Genomic DNA, 23,886 nt, shown 5'->3' on the forward strand with positions numbered 1-23,886 from the left:
AGGCAACTTCGAATATGGCTAGGTGTTTCTAGATCTTGTGAATACGGAATTTTGTATGTAAAAAGCAAGTTGTAGAGAGAGATGAATGAAGGATGAAGGAAATCTTGATGAGAATTAGCGAATGATTAAAGAGAATTGAAAACTGGTTGTAGGTGAATGAAAACGGAGTTTTTAATACGTTATTTATAGAGAAATCAGCCAAAAAGATAAAATATCAAAACAGAGCACTTGGCGCACGTGAAACAGAGCTGGCGCCAACGCTGGCTAATTGGCGCCAGGCGCCAATGGCTGGCGCCAGGCCTAGCTCCAGGCGCCAATGCCTGGCGTCAGGCGCTAGTCCTGTTTTTGACGCGTTTTTGAAAATCAGATAAGTTTGCCGTACTGGAGGATAAAATCATATCTTTTTCTCGAAAATGCTTTTTGATTTTAATTAAAACTCTGAAAAGTCAACAAAAGTCAATTTATCAATGCTAATTGAATTAGGAATGAAAAGAACCTTCTAGAAGAATCTAGAAGACTAAAACCATTCCTAATTGCATTAGGAATGATAAATCATATTAGGCCCTCCCCTAGATCATTGGGCCGCACATAAGGCTCAAACCGGGCCCAGTTCAGCAAATTGGTCATAACTTCCTCAATATTCATCGGAATTGGGCTTATAATATATCGTTGGAAAGATCTTGTCAAGCCCCATCCAAATATACTACAATTGGACCCATATCATGGACCAACCCAACTGGATTGTCTGTTTTCTTAAATAAGTTTTCAAAAACAGAGAGAAGAGAAAAGAAATTAAAACTATCCGCAACACTAGACTTTCCACACTTTCGCTTCATTCGATTATGATTCGACGTGAAAGGTACTCATCGCTGGGTTTGGTTTTGGGGAAACACAAATGGGTGTCTACAGGGTTATAGTTAAGTGTGTGAGGTTTGATAATGCCAAGGAATTGTGTGAGGGTGGAATGATGAAATTGTATGCAAACCTTGGGATTTTCATTCAGATTAGTTGTAGTGATACACCCCAAAATGGAGTTGTTTAAAGGAGGCACAAGCATCTCTTAGAGACTGTTAGAGCATTGTACATACAGTCAAAGATACTAAAGAGGTTTTGGGGTGAATGCGTTCTGAGTGCAGCTTACTTAATCAATAGAATGCCTCTTAAGGCAATTGGTTCAAATTCACATTATTTTAGATTACATAAAAAGGTTCCCCAATGTGTCTCATTTAAGAACTTTTGGGTGTCTTTTCTATTTGTTAACAAGTTAAGTTAGGAGAAAAAAGTTAGCCAGTAGAGGCTAAACCATGTGTTCTAAGTGCAGCTTACTTAATCAATAGAATGCCTCTTAAGGCAATTGATTCTAATACACGTTATTTCAAAATGGCTATTCTAGTTCTCAAAAGGATACAAAGTCATGGATATTTATACATATAATAAGGTTCAGATTTCTAGGGATGTTCATTTTCATGAAAAACATTTTCCTTTTCATCTTTACAAAAAACATGTTTCTCCCTCCTTCATTTATTCAAATGCAATCTACCTACCTGTTGCCACTTCTTCTCATTTACATCAGTTTGAAGCCTTATTTGTTCCAATCCTGAGTCAGTTTTCCCTTCTCATCCTCAGTCTCATTCTTTCCTGATTACTCTCCTTTTCATATCTCTATATCTTCTCCATCTTTTCCTTTTCCTTCTACTAATACTGGTACATAGTTAGATTCTGCTTTTGCAAATCAACTTATGGACTTGAGTACATAGTTAAAAGTTGATGGAACCTTAAAGAGGTGTAAAGAAATATTGGTTGCATAGGGCTTCAATCAGAAATATGGGATTGATTATGAAGAAACTTTTAGACCAGTTGTGAAGATGAGTACAATCAAATGTTTGATTGCTTTGGCTGCTAGTAATCACTAGTCATTGTTCTAGGTGGATGTCAATAACGCCTATTTACATGGAGATTTGAAAAAGGAAGTCTATATGAGGGTACTTGAAGGTGTTGAGAATCCAGGCAACAAAGTGTGCAGATTGATCAAGTCTATATATAGCTTAAAATAGGCTTCCAGACAATGGCATGAGATGTTAGTGTCTACCTTAGAGAAGCAAGGTTTTATCAAGCGCAAACATAAGTATAGTCTATATTCAGAAAAGATGATGTAATTCTCACGGGCAACAATATTCAGAAAATGGAAGATTTTAAAGCTTATATTCGCTAGGAATTCAGCATCAAAGACTTGGGAAGATTGAGCTATTTTTTAGGTATTAAGGTTGGATACACTCTTGAAGGGATACTTCTCGGTCAAAAGAAGTTTACAAGAGAATTATTGCATGATTGTGGGTTTGATCTCAACAAGAAAGCTCTAACACCTTTGCCTCATAATGTTAAGCTTCTTGTAGATGAAGGTGAAATATATGGGATTGCTGAGCATTACAGATCTTTGGTGGGGAAATTGAATTTTCTCACAACACCATACATGACCTCTCTTATTCGTGCAAACTCTCAGTCAGTTCTTACAAACTTCAAGAGTTCCTCACATTCAAGCATTACATCATACTCTCAGATATCTTGCACATACAATTGGACTGGGCATTTTACTTAGAGCCTCAAATACTTTGAGATTGTAGGCTTTTTCAGACTCAAATTGGGATTCATGTCCTGATTCAAGAAGATACATTACAGGGTATATACGTTGGGTGGTTTACCCTTCTCTTGGAAATCCAAGAAAAAACGAACAACATCAAAATCATTTGCTGAAGCATAATATAGAGGAATGACAACAACATCTTCTGAAGTTACATGGTGGGAGAATTTGCTGGAAGAATTAGGGGTTACAAACTTGAAGCCTGTCACTCTTCATTGGGACTACTAGTCAGCTCTGCATATAGAAAGGAACCTAGTATTCCATGAAAGGACAAAACACATCGAGATTGATTTCCACTTCACTCGAGATAAAGTCATGTAAAGGCTTATCCCGCTCATTTATCTTCCTACTCAGCATCAGCTTGCTGATGTTTTTACTAAGCATATTTCTACAATTTAATTTCAGCTTTTATTATCCAAGTTTGGATTGTATCCAGATCCTGCCTTGAGGGTGGAGGGGTTGTTGGTGATAGCTGACTTAGCAGATTTGCCACATCAGCTTTAATTTGTTATAACTAATTATATTCTGTTGTAGCAGAATTTGGAAACTTCTAGATTTTAGCTTATGTTATAAATAGGCTTAGTTGTTGTAAGATTATCATTCACAAAAAATATCTTGCAATAATATTTCTCTGATTATGCTTAGATTGTTCTTCATTTTCTCTCAAAATTTTTCCAGATTTTACTTCTTTAATCAGAAAATTGTCAAGTATATATCCATTTCATTACTTCTTATGTCTCATAAAGACTTTTTTCAAATGGCCACATAATTTTTGTTGATGATAGATTTTTAAAACTTGTTTTTCTTAACAACTTGGTTTTCATATTAAATAGATGTATTACTCCAAAAATAAACTTGAATATTGTTTTTTATAGGTAAGATGAAGGGCCCTACCGTGCCGGAACCCCTCACGGATCAACCCGACCCGGGTTACCAGGCTAGACAATTTAGGAGAGTGGGGGAAAGGTAAGGGAATCCCACTCCCAAATTGTCACTATTGAAATTGAACCTCCAACCTCATGGTTGGAAGGTGCTCTCCTTTCCACTAGACCAAACTTAGTATGGTAAAACGGGTGCAACACAAGGACTTCTTAGGAGGTTTCCCATCCTAGTACTACTCTCATAAGTTTGAGAAGAACTGATGGTAATTACTTTGTACGTATAAAGTTTTGCTTTTAACTTGTACATCAATTTTCAAGATTTTACCCGGTATTTCAACTAAATTACGATAAGATCCACTAAAATTTTCTAAACCTAGTCTTACTTTGTTGACACGAAATCATAGTGTTTTGAGATTAGATTGTGCAGTGCAGTTTTTATTTTTGGCGGCAAGGCATAAGCTTGGCCTTGTGTGAAATCAAGATTGTGAGAACAAAACAATGCAAATGGGTGTTTGAATCTCAAATAACACTCCTATCTTTTTGGCGATGAAGTGGGTCAATTGGGGCTTGTGATGACGGTCAAGCTAGTCAAGATAGGCATATGCAAGATAGATTCACGTTTTTTGTATGGAACCTAATGAAATTGGGTGCTAATATGCATGTGAAAATTAGTGGAAAAAATCTCATTCGTAACAGGCTATTTGTAACGGGCAAAGCTTTGCCCGTTACAATTAAGATATTCGTAACGAGCAAAATACTGTCCGTTACGAATACTTATTTATTCGTAACGGGCAAAATAGTGTCCGTTACGAATACGTATGTATTCGTAACGGACAAATTAGAGTGTCCGTTACGAATAAATAAGTATTCGTAACGGACACTATTTTGCCCGTTACGAATACAATATTACACGTAACAGGCGTATTGTGCCCGATACAAATGCCCAAACTTGGCCCAACTGATGAGAGCTTTTTAGGGTTTCACCTAAAGCCGTCATTCACCTCTTTTTCTCTCATCAGTCCCTTAATCCCTCTCTCTCTCCTCTCCTCTCCTCGATCTCCTCCCCGTCATTCACCTCTTTCTTTCATTTCAAACTCAAGCCTTTTCTCCTCTTCTTGAATTGATTTTTGGGCATTTTAGATCGTGAGGTAAGAAGTCCTTTAATTGTTTTTTCCTCTTCTTGAATTGATTTCTGGGCATCTAATTGTTTAAGTTATTGAATTTGTTCTTGTGAATTCTAATTTGCTTTATTTTTTTCTACATGCAATTTGTATTTGATTCATTTTTGGCATTTATATGGTTCGATTATCCTTTGTATGTATAAACGAATAATAAATCTAAAAAAAAATATGTTCTTCAATTGAAACAAGTAATACATGCAATCAGTAATGAATTTAGTTCATCTTTGTTGATTAATACCTGATTGCCGAATTTTTTTGTAATTTTTTTGTTTATAGAGAGAATTAAGAAACCTGATATGGCATGTTGATTAATTCTAGGGTTCTTCGAGTTCTTTAGCGAAATCGATCAATTTATCCCCAATTTGTTCATTTTTATTGGTAATTTATGGGTTGGTATAATCTCTGTTAATCTGTTGTTGAAGTGAGAATTTGGGTATTGCTTTTTTATTCTGTGTGCAAGGTTCTTTCATTTCTTCATTCTTTGGTGTTTTAATCTGCAATTGGTGAATGTTGGTGATTTTTAGTTGATGTTTTCTACCTGATAAGTTACATGCGCTCAGAAATTTTTATATACTACAATGGCCTCTTCATGTTAGGTTTTGTTTTATGCAACCTCTACAATGTTGGCTTTCTTACTAATTTCAAAGTACTCAATTTATTACATACGAGAGGGGCTGCCAAGGATCCTACCCGGGCCATGGGCTTGTTAAAATCGTCTGAATTCAAGGTTAATACTGAATGTGCCTGGAAAGTAATTTCGAAGTGAGACCTCATCTGATTGATTTGAACACTGCCAATGTCTAGTACTGTTGGCCTTGTGATACCCTGCAAAGGTATGAATCTCAGCCTCGTCGTGTTAACTACAAAATCTCATCTTCACTTTGTTGATTTATTATTGGTTTGTTGTATAGCTGTTGTAGCATGGGAGGCCAGGAAGCCGTTGGTGATAGAGCAAGTAGAGGTTGCTCCACCATAGACCTTGGAAGTCAGAGTTAAAATCAAGTACACTACACTTTGTCTTACTGACTTTTACTTTTGGGAAGCTAAGGTATATCTTATTCACCTACCATTCTATTTTCATTCCATACTAGTTTGTATCCCTTGAGGTTTCTAAACTATGTTTTTCTAGAGCTGAAAACTCCAAATATTCTCTATATTCTGCAGGGCAGTACTGCTACACAATTGTTTCCTTGCATTTTTGGCTATGAAGCAGCTAGGTATGTGCATATATTCTCAACTAGAGTTGATAAAAGTAGAGCTAGAGCTAATGATAGCCTATCTTGGTTTACCAACTCATATATTTTTGCTGTTTCGTGATATTAACTGCGGTTTATAACTAGAAATCCTTAATCTAGAAATGCAAGTCTGTTCATGATCTTATTTGAGCCAAGCTATGCAGTGATTGGCCTAGCTCATTTAAATCTCAAGTCAAGTTCACTTACTTTCCAGCTATAATGAGTGGAAAGATATGCAGAGTATCTAGTTGATAAGCTTCTGTTTAAATTTTGACATAATTGTTGAAAGCATAGGATCCCATAACAATAATTTCTCTTTTCGAATTTAAATTGGAGAAATTACTGAATGTGCCTAGAACAGTAATTTCACAAATAAATTTTCACAAGTAGTCAATCCAGTACAATCCCTTTTTATTTTTTTTATAAATATATCATGATTATCGAAGTAACTTATCTTATCGTTTGTCCTACACCTTGGAGTAGACGTTGTCCCAATTCTTGTTGGACCAGTCTCCTACTTAATGTTGTCCAAGCCTACTAAGGGTGACTTAACTTGTATCTCAAACAAATAAATTTATGTTGTCTAATAAAGACGTTTGGCTAACTTAGTTGTTCTTTGCTTGCAGACAAGCTTGTGGTCTCCACTTCCTGCTCACTTCTTCACACTACTGTTGATCTTGTTAACGAGACTTAAAGCTTGATGATGAAATCAAGTCATGGCTTGCATTTGCTGCACAGAAAGTTGTTGAAGTTAACGCTTTGGCCAAGGCATTGTCTGGTCAGAAGGATGAGGTAAACCCTTATGCTACTACATTTTGCTTTCCATAAGTTTTTCTTATTTATTTTTTATTTTTTATTAACACTTACTTTTTATATAGTTTTGTGACAATTCCTTTGGTTGTGAATATCATATTTGATCCTCAGAAACTGGGATTATAATAAAACTCTACTCCAAATAGATTGTTTTGATTGTGGCTCAATTTCTCATATGTTTATTTGTGTTATTGTGTATTCAGGCACGAGACTTGCTACCAAATTGCTTTGGCCATCAAGGATGAGGTTGAGGATCTTGAGAAGGCTTGTATCAATTTTGTCCAAATTGACGAGGTTGCTTTGAGAGAAGGTTTGCCACTCGGGAAGCCTGAGCACGGTAGCTACTTGAAGTGGGCCGTCCACTCCTTCCGTATCACCAATGTTGGAGTCCAAGACCCAGGTAACTTTTGCTACATTGTGACTCGTGTTGCTGAATTTTGTACCAGGAAGTTCTTGTGCTATAAAAATGAATTTCAATGCTCATTTCTGTATTTTTGCTTTAATGATTGAATTTATTTCTTGTACAGTAAATTTCCCACTTATATTTCAACTAATTGAGCTCAAAATGTAAGATATTGTAGCAATTTGAGTAACCCCATTATGTATGGTTATGAATATATGAATGAGAGTGGATGAAAAAAGAAGCATTTTGCTGTTTTCTGGCTTTTTGGATTTTGAAATTGAAATGTACATGGTTAATCTCGTGCCATCTTATAAAATAGATGGGCCATGATGCTGAGACGGGGAGGTGGGGATTAGTAGCTAGGCATACTCCACCCCTTTCTTAGTTTTGTCCCTAGCTCTAAGGCATATGGCAGCATTGTCTCTTATATCATCTCTGCTACTTGAGAAATTATCAGCTAACAAACCCAGACTGGAAAAACCAAATTGGTTTTCGGGTTCCCATCCTATGTTTTTACAGTTAGCTAGTAACATTCTTCTAATTTTAGCTCACTATCTGTGTTCATATTATGGTCTTCCTATCAAACATATTACTGCCGTGTGTCTAACAAAAACAGAATTATGCTGCAGATTTCCCCATTGCCCAGGAATTTACACTAATGAGAAAGTCAAAGCATGGAAGAAAGTGGTTAATGCTGTTCATGCAAAGGGTGCATTTATCTTCTGTTAGTTGGTCGAGCCTTGCATACAAATTAACTATTCACTCTATATAGTTATAAACTTTCATTGTTGTATTAAGGACTATTATTTATGTAGTAGCTTTTGACTCATGTTAGGGAGTTGTTGTAAAGTTGTATCTTTGATTTTATAATTAATTAAATTTTACATTTATTAATATTGAATATTGATAATAGTAATTAAAATTTGGCATCATAAAAGGTTATCAGGTTAGCAGTGTAGCAGGTATCACCTGCTGCATTTTTTTTTAATTTGGGTTCAATTGTATTAGTAACGGACATTTTGATTGCCCGTTACAAATAACGGGTTATTCGTAATGGGCAGTCAAACTATCCGTTATAAATAACGGTTTATTCGTAACGGGCAGTCAAACTGTCCGTTACAAATAACGGGTTATTCATAACGGGCAGTCAACTGTCCGTTACAAATAACCCGTTATTTGTAACGGGCACTGCCCGTTACGAATAACATAGCCTATCCGTAACGGCAGCATACGTAACGCCTGATGCCCGTTACGGATAGGCTATTTTTGCCCGTTATGGATAACTATTTTTCCACTAGTCTAGAAACACACAAGCAGAAAGCGAGGCTACGCTTTGTTCAACACCTTAAAAAAATGGCTTTCTTTCCACCAACTATTACACACAATATTAACAGGGTGAATTGCCCAACATAGCATAAAAGTTGAATAAAAAAAGAGCATTTTAACATTATACCCCTATAGTATTGGGTTTCATAAGTTGCACTCAAAGATTTAGAAAAATAGGTAATGTACCCCACATGTGTAATAATGAGCACATCCCATCCTTTTTGCAATGATTTATATTAACATACGTTAAAAATAATCAAACCACACCACTCTACTCGACTCCCACTATAACAACCACCACCCCAACTACCTCATTTCTCCTCTTCCCCAACCCCAACACCCTTTGAGTAATTAGGTTTTGATGGTTGTAAACTAATGATGATTATCTATCTAACGTGTGTGTTAAGTTGTGCATAGAAAGAACAAGTTATGCTTGGAACAAGATAAAAGGAACCAGAGTATTGACAAGTGTATATATATAAGGAACTTGAGCAATATAAGATAAGCAATATAGGAATTAGAACAATGATGAGTGTTATGGTTGATAAGCATGATGATGGAAAAGGAACCATGAAGGTAACTATGTAAATAGGTGTTTGCATATGTTAGTTTCATGAGGTAAGTACTCTATTCATACATGAGTTGTATATGCGTAGGAGTATTTATGTTGCTTTAAATTTAATTAGTTCTCTTACTTGAAGTTTGTTTAATTATGAAAAACAAACTTCAAACTAATATTCTCTTAAGTGTATGTGAAGACAGGAACTGACTTAGGTGAAGTCAATTGGTTGGAACATAGAAGACTTCAAGAGAAACAAAAGAGAATAAATAAACCTAAAGCACGTTCTCCGATGAGAATCAAACCACGAAGAAACCTGAAGGTATTCTCTAACGAGATCTAGAAGGAACTTTCGGCAGGCTTTCCCACGAGAGTCGGAGCATGTTCCCTAACAGGTACATGAGGTTTTCCCTAACAGGTACACGGTGGATAGATCCCTAATAGAAGTGCAAGTGACAACAAGTTCCAAAAAGGAACCTGGTCTGCAAGTTCCAATAAGGAATGAACAAGAGTGACAGCAAGTTCCAGTTTGGAACTTGGACTGCGGTTCCATATGTGGAATATTTCCCCAAGATTCAGAATACATCAATACTGCAAGATTTCAAACCAAGAGTTTCAAAGAAACAACATGAAGACAGTGAAATTAAAGTATATCGCTCTAGAATTCATGTAAGTATGTTGGACATAAAAGTCAGTCTGGAACAAGTCCATAAAACCAAGATTGAACTCCATACAGTCCATGAAATTAGAGTTACTGACTTGTTGGGAACTCAGAGACTATCAGAGTTCTGAAACCTAATAAGAACTTAAGTCTACACGTCTTTAAGAGTCGGTTCTAATGATATAAATATTTACCTAATACGTGCATATCTTTTAGGGATTTTGTTTTATAGAATAAATATATTTATTTTCTAATAAATCCCTTTTGGAAAAAAATAAGTTATTTTTGGAAAGTATTTTCAGCAGAAGTAAGTTTTGAATAAAATCTGATTTTATGGTAAGTATATCTTTTTGAAAAAGATAAGCTAGTATATTTGGAAAACATAAGTTTGAAATAAAATTTGATTTTATGGTAAATATATCTTATTATTATTGACAGAATATATTCTTAACAAAAAGATATTTTTAGAAAACTTATTTTTGTAAAATGTCTTTTAAACATATCTTTTGATAAAACTTATCTTTTACGAAAAGAATGATTTGGGCGTACTACAAATATGCTCATATGTATTCATTCAAAGTCGAGGTTGACAAAATGTAGTGGTCTTTCTTAATGGTTTAGTCCTTCACTACAAAGGTAATTCAAACCTCCAGGTCAAAGTTCCAATAAGGTTTGGTTTCAATTCGTCCAATCATTTCCAGACAGATCTTGAGTGTCCAGCATATTAATTTTATATCTTTATTCAGTGACATGTATTTAGAGTTAACTCTTTGAGATCTTGTTATTGGGAAAAAGGGTTTTGAGTGTTTTATGTATTGGGGTGTGAGAGTTCGTGAGGAGTCTCTTTATCACAATTGTATGAGTGCAAAGTTTAAGATTCTAGGGTGAAGCCGAGTAAGCTTGTAGTTAGAGGCCGAGTGAATAGTACTGTTGTACGAATCTAAGTCTGGGACTTAGGTTGGGTTGGATAAGGTCATATCGAGTAGCAAGTTTCCGGGTAGGAACTTGTGAGAAAGGTCTAATCACTAGTAGAAAAATACAATAAGGCAACCCCATAAAGGCACCGGTTCAGGCCAAACCGGTGCCCTAAACCGGCCCAAAATTGGGCGCAATTTTACACAAATAGAAAAGGCACCGGTTAAGCCCAAACCGGTGCCTTTACGAACCGGTTCATTTAAATATTAAAAAAAAAACCGCCCTTATAACTACCCCCAACCTAAGCTAATTCATTCTCGGTCGTTCTCTCTCCTCTCCTCTTTCTCTCTCCTCCTCCTCCTCTTTCTCTCTCCTCTCCTCCTCTTTCGCCGATCTCCTTCAACCCTTCATCCTTTATCTTTCTAGATCTCCTCCTCCTTTCTATCATCACTCGAAAACCACCAACAATTCGAAGACAACAACATGCAACACGGATTTTGAGGTTTTTCAATCGAATTTAATAGTTTTTTTCGATTTTGATTTTTTTAATTTCAAACTCTTCTTTCAATTAATTTTGATTTTTTTTCAGCGATTTCTCGGTTTTTTTTTCTCCAATTTCAATTTTTTTTTCTGGGTTTATGATTTTTCTTTCGATTTCAATTTTTTTTCGATTTCAACTATTTCGATTTCTGGGTGTTTTCGATTTGTGGATTTTTCTGGGTTAATTTTTTTTATTTCGATTTTGATTTTTTTTTCTATTTCTGGGTTTTTTTTCGATTTCGAGTGTTTTTTTTTCGATTTTGATTTTGTTTTTCGATTTCTGGGTTAATTTTCGGTTACAATAATCGATTTTGGGTTAATGCAAGCGTTTTTGGGTTTGTTCTGTGTTTGTTGATTTTTTTTTACTTGATTTAGATCCGTTAAAGATGCAAGATTTGTTCTGGGTTTGTTTTGGGATTTTCTTTTTTATTTTTCGATTTAAATTCGAATTTTTTTTATTTTCTGAGTTTTTTTTTCCTAATTTTTGATTTTGGTTTTTAAATTCTGGGTTCAATTTTGGTTTTTAAATGATGTTCTGGGTTTTTTTTTTCTTTTCAACTGATTTTCTTTTTTATTTTTCGATTTTTTTTTATTCGATTTAAATTCGAAATTCTTTAATTTTCTGGGTTTTTTTCCTGATTTTCGATTTTGGTTTTTATTTTTTGGGTTCAATTTTGGTTTTTAACTAATCTTCTGGTTTTTTTTTCTTTTCAACTGATTTTGTTTTTTATTTTTCGATTTTCTAGTTTTTTTTTTCGTAGCTTTATTAAATCACTTTAATTGATTTATTTTGGTTGTTTTAATTGGTGCAGGTACACTTAAATCAAAGAATCAAGATGCAAGTATATTGATTTAGATGTTGTATTGGTTTTTTTTTTATTGTGAAGTTGTATTTTTTTATTTATATTGTAATTTTTTTATTTATTTATATGTTGTAATTTTTTTTATTTTGATTTATACGTTGTAATTTTTTTTATTGTTCTATACTGTAAATTTTTGTTGATGATTATATATATATATTGAATAGAGTATATTATATTGATTGTGATGTTCGGTTTTTTTTATTCTCATTTTATTTTAGTTTATTTAATTTATAAGTAAAAAATATTTATTTTTTTGGCACTTTTGGCACCGGTTAACCGGTGCCAATTCCGAGTTTTGGCACCAGTTTGAACCGGTGCCTTTTTAAACCACTTTTTGGCACCCCCCACATTGGCACCGGTTCGAACCGGTGCCTTAGGCCGGGTTTGAACCGGTGCCAATTTTATTTTTTCACGTAGTGAATTGTAATAGGTTGTAACTAGGAGTGTTTGGCCTATTATAGTGGATTAGTTTGGTTTGAAATCCCTTAGAGGTTCGAGGTTTTACTTCCAATTAGGCCCTTGTTGGTTTACTCATAAAATTCGCTTTGCATTATCTAAGTTCCCAACAGAAATAAGTTTATATTTCGCGAAAATTAGGCAATAGTAATATACTACAATTCACCCCCCTCTTGTAGTATATCGTCTAGATAACAATTTCCTCTCCCACAACCCCTACAACCACTCTCCTCTCCCTTTCCGACTCTTCAAAACCCCTCTATATCTCTCCTCAACTCACTCAACTATTCATACCCAACTCACCTTTCTTGCACCAAATAAAAGGTGACCCACCTTAAAGTCCCAATTAAGGATTTCATCTTTAACCCACCTTGTGCTATAGACAAGTTATCGTTCAAGTAATAAAGGAGATCACTCATGTCACCTTTTAATTCAACATATGCATTATTGTCGGTAACATAATCAAAGTTGTTAATGGTAGGTAAGCTTTTAATAGTAAGATCTATCAATTCAAACTCTTATTAACATGAATTAATCAAACAAATGATATGGTTGCATGACTAACAATAAAGACGTTATCAATTAGAGATCAAAGAATAATCAACCATGAACAATATCACTCAAGAATTATAGTACAAACATGGATTCCAAATCCCTAGAAATCCCTATGAATAAAGGGTAAAATTAAGGGCATTGTCAATTTCAAATGCCAGGGGTGATCATGTCCTACATTGAATCTACTATTAAATTAAACTTGATTTTTGAAGATGGTGTCGAAAATGGTGGAGATAGGTAAGGAATAATAAGGAGGGGGAATCTTCAATAAAGGTGGAAATTCAATGAAGAACGGAGAAGGAGGAAGCAATAACGGAGGATCAATGAAGGAGGAAGAAGTAACGACGTCGTCAATTACTTTAAGATAATGTCAAATTACAACAATATCACAAATAATCAAGATAATGGATTTTACCCTGTTGTTAATGTAATTGTCAATCAAATAGATCAACTTATATTTTCTTGTTTTATATATACCTTTTGATGGTCTAGTCTAACAAAACACTCAAGGATTTGCATTTGGTGAGTTAAATTTTGCCATTTTTAGCCTAATATTTAAGATAAAGGGTAAGAATTAAAGATAGTAATAGATTAACGAATAATAGTCTAGTATGTTTACAATTTACCTAGCAATTAGTTGTCAAATTGCTAGTCTTGAATGTTTGCTTAGTAATCACTTGATGTACATAGTTGTTTTTTAAAAAAAAGGAAATTTTCATTTTAATAATCCAACCATTTCCCCATTTTAATCTAACAACCTTACCTTTGATTATTACTTAATAATTTAAGCTTTGGGAGGTCTTCTAATTTTTTTAGGCCAAATTGAACAGTTACCATTTCTTCAAGTATTTATTAATTTTTTTCAATTTAACAAAAGAATCTTAGGGAAAGAGAAAAAAAACCTTGGTCTCTCTCCTCCTTCCCTTAACCACCCCACCCCTTCCCCCTGCCACCGGCCCGTCATACCCATCACTCCCTCACATCCTTTCCCTAGATGCCACCCAACCCCTCAATCTAACCCTCGCTAGCCCCAACCAAATAGTCAACCCAACAACATAGCAGCAACCCTAGGTGTAGGGTTTTAGGGGATGGGGTTTGTAGACACCCATTTGTGTCTCCCCAAAACCAAACCCAGTGATGAGTACCTTTCACGTCGAATCATAATCGAATGGAATGAAAGTGTGAAAAGTTTAGTGTTGCGGATAGTTTTAATTTCTTTTCTCTTCTCTCTGTTTTTGAAAACCTATTTTAAGAAAACAGCCAATTCAGTTTGGTTGGTCCATGATATGGGTCTAATAATAGTGTATTTGGATAGGGCTTGAAAAGACCTTTACAACGATATATTATAAGCCCAATTCCGATGAATATTGAGGAAGTTATGGCCAAATTACTAAACTGGGTCTGGTTTGAGCCTTATATGCGCCCCAATGATCTAGAGGAAGGCCTAATATGGATTTTTCATTCCTAATTCAATTAGCATTGATAAATTGTCTTTTGTTGACTTTTTAGAGTTTTAATCAGAATAAAAGAATGTTTTTGAAAAAAATACGATTTTATCCTCCTGTATGGTTAAATTATATTTGATTTTAGAAAACGCGTTAAAAACGGGATTAGCGCCTAACGCTAGACATTAGCGCCTGGCGCTAAGCCTAGCGCCTGGCGCCAATTGTCAGCGTCGACGCTAATCAAGTTTTATTTGCGTCAGAACTCTGTTTCGATTTTTTATCTTTTTGGTTGATTTTCTCTATAAATAGCCTTCTAAAAACTCCGTTTTCACTCACCAACTCTCATCAAGATTTTCTTGATTACTCTCTCTCTCTCTCTTTTCTAAACTAGCTTTTCTCAAAATACAAAATTCCGCATTCGCAAGACTTAGATACACCTAGCCATATTCGAAGTTGTCTTCGCCCTAGACGTGAAAGGTTTTAATTTATGAGGGTTTGGTCTCAAATCTCTCTTTCAATTATTATTTAATTTAATTGTTGTTTTATTATTTTCCTTGAAGTTACTAACGCGTGTATTTTGTTATTAGAAAGAGGTACGAGACATCCAAGTAAGTACTTTAATGGTTTAATTGATATTATGATATAGAAATCATGCTTAGATTGTTATTTTAATTTCGAGTATCATGTTTAGGGTAAATTTAATATCAAGTATGATTAAAAGTATGATGCTTCCTATGTTCTTCCTAATATTTATGATTCTTAGTATCATGTTAGGGTTAAAGCTTTGATTTTTATATGCTCAGTGACATGCTAGGGTTTGTTATTAATCTTGTTAGTATCATGCCTAGGATCTTGCTAATATTATGCTTTAACATGTTTATGATGATTATTATTATAATTATTGTTATGATTATCATTATGTTGCTTGACATTTATTTATTTTTATTGCTTGATTGCACCTTTATGCATGTTTAAAGGGAATTTATACTTGTAATCACGCTTAATAAGATAATTAATAATCTTGTTTAGGGTTAATTTGATTATAATTCAAGTGATCGCCAATAATAAATTTATTTGTGCATTAATATTCAACCAACATAGATAAACAGGTTTAGGTTTAATCCTATTGATTGCATGTTAGTCAGAAAGCGCACATGAATACTTTTTGAATAAAGTAGAGGCCTATTATTAGGGCAGGTTCAATCTCTTTTAGGTTGGATTTGTACCTTCATCCCCGAACTACCAGTCATGGTTCCAGACCTATTGGAGTTAACGATCTCTTGGATCATTAAGGGGTGTAACTTTCACCTCGTGAACGGTTTACAAGTTCCTAAAACTTGTTGGAGACTCTTTTGCTCTATCTTCTTTCCCTTTGGACGCCACCGTACTTTAGTGTATGATCACAGTGGGGTTCAAGCTAGGGATAACGCTTGAAATATTCCCTACAGTTTTTGGCGACTCCACTGAGGAGGATTTCTAGTTTAATTCCTGAAATTTATTTCGGCAATGATTTAGAATATGTGGATGAGACTCGAAATGTTATAAGTATTTCATGTGCAAAATTTTGATTAACATTATTGCCATATGCATAAAAAAGATCTCATTGGAAAGACCATACGTAATGAGTTAAAACATAGGATTTTTACACGTAGAAAATTTGAGAAATATCTTTCACAACTAGGATCGAAATAACACTACGCGAAACTGGAAAATTTTATCGAGCACAGAAAGCTGCTGAGGCATGTAGGAATTAGCGTCAGCGAACAGAAATTAGCGCCGGCATATTGACTTTAGCGCCAGACAGCCCTGTCGCCAGGCGCTAAAGCCAAAAGCTGGCGCCAACCTCTGTTTGCTGACGCAAAATTCTTCCAATACCGAGCCAGAAATATGCGTTCTAATTTCGACCAGTTTTTAGCATCTTGACAATTAACCATGGACCCTCTTTGACTAACCCATATCCCGAACTTTAGAGAACTAGAGCCATGGTTAGGTTGCAAACTCATTGCATCATATTGTGCCTACTTGACTAGTTGTGCATTATTTGTTGTGCATACTCTACGTGATTTTTCCTAACCGTATGTTTGACTTGCGTTAAGAACAAAATAAACTGCTTAATGGCTAAAAAGACATTGCTTAATTAATTAATTAATTAATTAATTTTCGTAATTAGAATCCAATAATTTAATCAGAGTTGACTTAGTACGACTTTAGGCATACGCTGTAGAGTAATAGTACCGAAATCAGTTCCAGATCAATGTTCCAGCACTGGCGCCGAGATTTGGACTGCGCGCCACTGTGTGGAGTGTAGCGCCTGGCGACAGCTTTGTCGTCTGGCGCTACACTACACAGTGCGACGCCAATCCTGTCGTTTTGGCGACAGTTCGGTATATTGCTGAGTCATCACTTTGTGTCTAATTAAACAGTTTGCTAATTAATTCTGTTAATTATACCTTGTTAAGTCATTAACTAAGTCTAGTCACATAGTCTAGCCACATGGTCATGACACGAGTCTTAACATGTCACTACACTCACTAGTCTAAGTACACACTTTGTATATGTCACCATGACCATGTATTAGGTTCATGCATGAGTCGTTTTCTGTCATTTGAGTTGGGGGTACATTCTATTCCTAATTTTTTCATATCAATCTCTCCATCTACATCATCTTTCCATTCTCTACATGCTTTCTCCATATCACAACCTTCATTCTTCCTACCTTCTTCTATCCATTGCATGTTGAATAAAGTTTGAGTCAAACAATTCACAATGAATATCCCCAAATTCCTTTTCCACAGTACTTGGTCGAGGAGAGAAGGGCGATTAATCAAGGATAACCTCTTTATTCAAGTCTTACTTTTTGATAAACCGATTCGTCAAAAGAGGAAGGCTAAAAAGATAATGGCAACTCAAGAGGAAGTTAATGAACTTAGGAGTCAATTGATTGATGTGACTGAGGTGTTAAAGGCTTTAACCCTCAAAATTGATGACCCTATGAAGCAACAACAAATGAACCTCATGCGAGAAAGCTTGAGCAAGCGATCTAGTGACTATAAGTTTCAGGGCATTAGTTCACAAGGGGTCTTGGTGGATAAAGAACTTCTTCCGCATAAGTTCAATGCCAACGACATCCCGAAATTCAAGGCAACTGACAACCCTTATTTTCAGCTAAGAGCTTTTGAAACAATAATGAGTGTTAAGGGTATTGATAAGAAAGTGTTTCCCTCTATATTTTCCTTATCTCTTGAAACCGTTTGCCAACAATGGTTCTTTTCTCTTGATAAAGAGAAAACCTCTACTTAGGATGCTATTGTAAACGCTTTCATTAATAGATATAAGTGTAATATACAAGTCGAAACCGATTATAGACAACTCGAGATGCTAAGACAAAAAGAGAACGAAGGCTTTACTTCTTTCTTTAATAAATGGAAGGAAACTTCTGCTAAGATGATTGAGGTGCCCACTGAAAAGGAATCTATGAGGATGTTTATCAAGAATCTACAAGAGAAGTATTCAAAGCATTTAAAATATCAACACAATCTGAATACTTTCAAGGCCGTTTATGACATCGGAATTGAAATCGAAGATGACCTCGCAAAGCAAAAAGCTACTAACAATAGTAACCACAGTGGCTGGAAAGGAAAGAAGAACGACAATCCTTCTTCTTCCGAAAGCACCCATTCTAGTAATAATGTTAGTACCTTTAACCATAATGGTGTCTTAGCCATGGACAATCAAGGATATAAAAAGAAACCCAGGAGAGAACTCAAACCCATTGGAATGACCTACGATGCTGCTTTTGACCGTCTTTACGTTCGAGGATTAATCAAACCTATTAGCCCTACCGAGGATCCAACGCCAGAAAATCGATCTTCGAGATAGAATCTCAACTCCTATTGCAAGTACCATCGAGGAAACGGTCATACCACTGATGAATGCTACAGGTTTCAAAATCTCATTCAAGATCTCATAGAAGCAAACAAGATCCCATTGCCTCTAGCTAGCGAGAAGACTGGGTGATGACGAAGCAAACAACACAAGACAAGAGGCGAGCTTCAACGACAAGATTTCATGACCTCTTTTTCTATTTCTTTTTCATTTTTTCCTTTCCCCAATAAGTCTACCATAGGAATCTTTCTCTTTCCTTAGATTAATTTTGTAGATTCTTTCTTTTCCCTTAGATTAATTTTGTAGATTCTTTCTTTTTTTCCCTTTTAATAAAATGAGCATTTGTTTCCTTACATAGGATCATTTCATTACGTTGCATTTTGTAAAAAAAAAAAAAAAACATTGTCGAATTAAGCACAAGGTATACCAATGATTTGAGGCACCCCTTGTAGCCACATCATATTTCCTTTTACCCTTCAAATATGCAATCCTTTCTTGATAAACCACTTTGAGCCTCGTCTAACGATATACCTTTCATTTTTCAACCCATATCTACCTAACCTTAGGATGGGATGGTGTGTAACTTATGCAATTTTCAATTTCATAAAAAGCTTGAGTGTTCAAAAGATTAAAATAGCAAAAATAAGCAATAAATAAAAGTGTACAAAAGGGCAAGTGTTCCAATGTCTTTGACATGAACATGTCTTTGATATGAACACGTCTCAGATTGCGTCTCTTATCGAGTGCTCGGTACCGTGCCTGAGAAACATGAATGCCAAGTGAGTGATAGACCGCATGATCGGGATTGCCCACACTTATAAAGATAAAAAAAATGCAAAAGAAAGAAAAAGAGAGCGAAAATAAAAAAGAGCTCAAAAGTGTCTCAAGCATAATAATACAAGGATCCAAATGCAAGGTTGCACACTTTGGGGGCTTATCGAGGGTCTTGAGATTTTATCCCCTTCTTCTATAACCTTTAGCCTAACCACGTTACAACCCTTCAAATGACCTTTTTGAGGTATACACACTTGTGCGAGGTTCGGCTAGAGCTACGTTCGGCCTGATTCCTAAAGGATACGTAGGCAACCTCACATCGAGGTGCGGCCGTAATAAACATGAATTCATATTCACATTCACACACTTACACCACGTCATATTTAGGGATCCTCTATGCTCATCCCTATCTACTTAGAGCTAGACTTGGGGGCTTGATCCCTACATCATTAGCCTACCTAGCCTAAGAGTGACTATAATTTGACTCTTCTAAAAATAATATTTTCTCCACACACTTAGCCTTTGCAGCCTAACTTTAGTGTCACTTTCACACACTGCACATATACATGACCAAATATACCTTCCCTTAGGAACCCTTTGTCATGGAATCTTAACACAACGTTGAAGCATGCCTTGTCATATCAACATCACTCATCAATCATAATTGTCATTGCATCACGAAGTATGAAGTGTTTAGCCTCCGTGCCTAAGTTACCCAAATACTTTCATCATTGAGTCAACCATTGAGATAGACTAGGATGGATTAATCCTTGCACCTTGAGAGATAGTATTAAACAATATTTGACTAAGCTCATTCAACATGCCTTCAAAAAACTTCGCTTCTTTCTTTTTTCGTGTCTTTCTTTTTTGGGAGAAATTCGGTACCCTCCACAACCCTCCACAAAAATGACGGAAAATTTTTGTTTTTTTTTTTTTGCATTTTCGAGTCGCACAATCATAATACAATGCACACACGGGTCATGAGTCACACGTGTCATTTCACTTCGAGTCGAGTCAACCTCGAGTCAATTACAGCGAGTCAAGTTCATACCTTGAGTTATGTCAAGTCAATGAGTCAAGAAACACTAAGTCTTAGGTCAACCCTAAAGAAAGATAAGCAAAGTCCTATAGTCAAAGATATAAATGCAGGTACATCCCAACAAGCAAGAACATTCCCGGATTTTTTCGAAAAAAAACCGCGAATATGATACATGAGATTCTTCCAAGATAAGAGTTACACGGATCAGTAAATTAGAGATGAAGAGCTTTAATTTACAAAAGATTTGAGCGGATTTGGTTGAAAGGAAACGACCAAGCTCAAAGTTCGGAGCAAAACCAAGCAACATCGACAGCAAGAGCAGAGTAGGGAAGACCCAACTCCAGCACAAGACGACAAGGCTGTCGTCTGGCAACAACATCTGGCGTCTGGCAACAGAGTTCAGCGCTTGACTCTAGATCCCAGCGTCTGGCGACAGAGCCAATTCTTGACGCCATAGATATTTCAGCGGCGACAGAGCTCGAAGCCTCTCAGAATGGTTATTTCGACTTCATACAGCAATTTCGGGTTCCTTGGTATGCCAGTTAGCCCCTATAAGCAAATTGACATGATTAGTAGTCGGCTCGATTACTATTGTAGTAAGTGATTGACCTGACAAAAAAATCGTCTCACTTAGCTTAAGCGCCTAATTATTGGCTCATTACAAGCACCAAAGCATCGGTTCAAAAGCAAGCATTTATACGACAATTTTTCCAAGATTGGATTGTCATCCCCAACTGACAATATTTCCAAATTTTGACAGGCTAAAGTCGTAGTCACCTAATCAAAAGTAATTACCTAAGTTCTCTAACTAAAGTAGATAGGGAAGTAGGGTCGAATCCACAGGGGAAAAAGTCTTTCTATTCCTAATTAATTATTATAATCTAAATTATTAAAGTAACCAAGAGTTGTTGTGATTAAAGATTATACTACGAATAATATTAGTAAAGAAAATAAAGTAGGGAGAAAACAAATATTAAAAGGCCTAGGGTAAAACATAATAATCAATCATTAATGTATCAATTAATCAGATCATAAAGGGATTTCGCTACGTATTACAATCACAGAGTTAATTTACCGGTATTAAATCTCATCTCTCGAATCACGATTTAACCATTTATAAATTAACCTGCCTATTGAAACTAGGCCTAAATATCAATTCTCATCTCTCGAATCTCGAATCAATATTGTTAAACTCATACAAGTAAACCAGCGTTAATCTAGTTGCAGAGCATTAAATCAATCAATAGGAAATTAATCTAGCATTGACAATTAGCAATAATAAATTAGCCCTTCATATTATTTATGGATCCCCACAAACCCTAGAAAGAAAACTACTCGGACATAATTAAATCTAAAATAAATAAAGCGATTAAAGGAGACATAATAATAATAACAAGAATAAAATAAACTCGTATTGAAAATAAATAACAAAATTAGAGTAAAGCGATAATAAATAAATAAATTAAAGTAGAACTATACTGTAGTAATGAAAATCTCACGGAAGTTGGAAGCAACATAAAATAAAGTCAACTATCTCTAATATTCTAAGCTACTCCAATAAAAGCTGCGGAAGAAGTTCTAAAATATAAGCTAATGATTATCAAAACTAAAGAAAGCTGACAAAGTCTAAAAACTAATCTAAGAATTATATCCCCAAAAAACTCCCTTTCTCGTTGCCACGGATTTGGGTGTTTATATAGCCCAACAAACCGACATAGCAACATTCCAGCTTACTCGCCCGATCGGGCATTGGGTCGCCCGATCGGGCCCGCTTCCTTCACGCCCAGTAATTCTGATAGTGGGCCTTTTCTCCCTTGGGCTTATAACTGAACTTATATTGTATTGTGATTTGTTGGCCTCATAACTTAGCCCGCATACTAGCTTGGTTTGTAATAATAGCTTATAAAACTTGGACACTTCTTTACCAATTAAGCCTTTAATTACCGAACAAAATTTATTTAGTACGGCCCTTAGCTCTAAATACTCGATCATAAAATACGATCATATTTCAATATCTTTGTAGTGGCTCAAAAAGTTCGGGAATTGTCATAATTCTGCAAATTCCTACAAAATAATATCAACTCTACAAAAACACTAGAAAACGTATATTAGTAATAAAAATAGCTCCGCAAAGCTCAAATAAGCACAAATATGACCGTGGGACGGAGAAAAAAATATATATAAAATAGACTTATCAGATTGTCATCCCCAACTGACAATATTTCCAAATATGGATTGTCGTGCATCTTCTTCAACGACAATTTTTCTAAGATTGGATTGTAATCTCTGACAAAGTTTCCAAGCGCGGATTGTCGTGCTCCTTCTTTGTTTGACAAGTTTTTCCAAGTTCGGATTGTCATACATTCATGCATCTTTGGCAAGTTTTCCGAGATTGGATTGTCATACACCCAGTTCCCTATGGCAAAATTTCCCAAAGGATTGTCGTAGGTCTCTATTCATCATAAATTTCGGCAAAGGTTCCTCAACGTGGATTGTCATTCATTTCAGTAAGTGGCAAATTTTCCCGAAGTGGATTGTCGGTCAACTCTTTTTCGCAAATGTTCCAAGACGCGGATTGTCAATTGTGGCAATATTTTCCTAAAAGGATTGTCGCATAACATTTGCAAATTTCCAAGGTGGATTGCTTTCAAGAGTTATATTCCAAGATGTGGATTGTCAATCGTAGCAAATTCTTATGACAGATTGTTGCGAAGCATTGGCAACTTTTCCAAAAATTGGATTTTGGCAAATTTTCCGAGATACGGATTGTCGCTTCATCGTGGCAACATTTCCAAGGATGGATTGTTACGAAGCATTGACAACTTTCCCTAAATCGGATTGTCATACATCATACAAGAGTTGTGTTGGCAATTATTCCCAAAGAAAAGAGGATTGTCATCACAACAAAAGCACCGACATACTGGTTCACAAGCAGCAAAGCGCCGACGTACTGGCATAGCAATATTAAGGATCAACAAGCAGTGGTCTTTTCGAAGACTTTCACACCGGAAATTGGAGGCAGTTACAAGCGTAGTAGTCTCCAGGCGGTATTCTCTAGCTTGTAGAAGATCGTCGAAACAAACAGCAGGATGGCGTTCCCTAGCTTGCGGAAGGTTATCACAACAACAACATCAAACAGCAGCAAATCGGTTACTTTCAGAGACGTGTGCTCGACGGTGCAAGATACGCGTTTCTTAACTCTTTTATCTGTTTAACTAACTCTAGTTTGCAGGTATCGGCGTTACAAGAATGATTTAGGATTGCAGAACATTCTGAATCATTCTTCGTCCCTATCGACACTTTGACTTTTGTTTTCGAAACCTGCGTTTCTCCAAACTCAGTCAAAGTGGGGGCTTCTGTAGACACCCATTTGTGTCTCCCCAAAACCAAACCCAGTGATGAGTACCTTTCACGTCGAATCATAATCGAATGAAGTGAAAGTGTGGAAAGTTTAGTGTTGCGGATAGTTTTAATTTCTTTTCTCTTCTCTCTGTTTTTGAAAACCTATTTTAAGGAAATAGCCAACCTAGTTTGGTTGGTCCATGATATGGGTCTAATAGTAGTGTAGTTGGATGGGGCTTGAAAAGAACTTTCTGACGATATATTATAAGCCCAATTCCGATGAATATTGAGGAAGTTATGGCCAAATTACTAAACTGGGCCTGGTTTGAGCCTTATATGCGGCCCAATGATCTAGAGGAGGGCCTAATATGGATT

General features: G+C 35.7%; 1 long non-coding RNA gene across 4 annotated transcripts; it reads left to right on the plus strand.

Moving 5' to 3' along the window:
• Positions 1-4,498: 4,498 nt before the first annotated feature.
• LOC110688981 lies at positions 4,499-8,079 on the plus strand. Of its 4 annotated transcripts, none has more exons than XR_002504749.1 (7): positions 4,499-4,667; positions 5,297-5,533; positions 5,612-5,748; positions 5,865-5,917; positions 6,562-6,727; positions 6,952-7,148; positions 7,781-8,079. It is a non-coding gene; the product is annotated as an uncharacterized LOC110688981 (long non-coding RNA). The 4 variants fall into 4 exon arrangements; XR_002504750.1 differs by having other exon boundaries at positions 4,500-4,667; positions 5,370-5,533; positions 7,781-8,078; XR_002504751.1 differs by having other exon boundaries at positions 4,502-5,533; positions 7,768-8,079.
• The last annotated feature ends 15,807 nt before the right edge of the window (positions 8,080-23,886 follow it).

Source organism: Chenopodium quinoa, unplaced genomic scaffold (genome assembly GCF_001683475.1).
Source record: "Chenopodium quinoa cultivar QQ74 unplaced genomic scaffold, ASM168347v1, whole genome shotgun sequence".
NCBI classification, from domain to species: domain Eukaryota; kingdom Viridiplantae; phylum Streptophyta; class Magnoliopsida; order Caryophyllales; family Amaranthaceae; genus Chenopodium; species Chenopodium quinoa.